The sequence below is a fragment of the Pyrgilauda ruficollis genome, unplaced genomic scaffold, assembly GCF_017590135.1.
Source record: "Pyrgilauda ruficollis isolate IOZ18807 unplaced genomic scaffold, ASM1759013v1 scaffold29, whole genome shotgun sequence".
NCBI lineage: Eukaryota > Metazoa > Chordata > Aves > Passeriformes > Passeridae > Pyrgilauda > Pyrgilauda ruficollis.
Genome location: NW_024524266.1, coordinates 1,200,628 through 1,201,560, shown reverse-complemented (window position 1 = coordinate 1,201,560; position 933 = coordinate 1,200,628).

The window sequence follows — 933 nt, the reverse complement described above, 5'->3', positions numbered from 1 at the left end:
AGCGCAGGAAGAGGGGGGCCTGCGGGCGGGGCCGGGTGCCACCGCCTCCCGCCGGGCCGCGGGGCCAGCGCCGGGCCGCTCTGCTCCGCTCCGACCGCTCCGGCCGCCGTCCGCGGAGCGCTGCTGTGGTGAGCCCGCGGTGCGGGGCTTGGGCCGGCCGGGTCCCGCTGGCACGGCGCGTACCTAGCCTTGTGTTTCGGTGTAATCCCAGCGCGGCTTCTTCTTAGCGAGGTTTTTAAGGGAGAAGTTTGTAGGAAATGTGTGACTAATTCAGCATAATGGTCTCCACTGTGTCAAGTCAATTCGGTCACTTTAGGAGTGAATCTATTTTTGCATTGCCTTTCAGGTCAGAGAACGGCTGGCAGCCTGTTAGCTCATGAAAATAAAACAGGTGTGACATTCCCAAACTGGACTTAATAAATCAGTCTCAGAAAACACTTAATGCACCACCCCCCCCCCCCCGTACAGATTCCTACATATTTGTATAAAGTGTTACCTGACCTAGACATTTTCAAAAAATGACAGCAAGTGCTGCCGAGTATCTGGTGAGGTACCCTGGCCTTTAACCCAGCTGAGTGTCAAGGTCTGCTTCCTCACTGGGGATTTTTTTTTCTTTCTTTCAGAGCATACGGAGGAAATGAAGCTTACCTGGCTGCAGTACCTTAAACCACAGCTACTCAACTAGAATGAATAACAGTGTAATGGAACAGACATAAGGGTACCAAAAGTATTTTTGAATGAGTATCTTGTTTCCAAAAGTGACTATGAGCAGGTACCAAGGAAACAAGTGAGAATTCCACAAGTTTATAACCACAAAGATGATCAGACAGATGGAACAGGTATCCTCTGAAGACAAGCTGAGAGCTGGGGCTGTTCAACCTGGAGAAGGCTCCAGGAAGACCTTACAGCACCTTCCAGTACCTAAAGAGGACT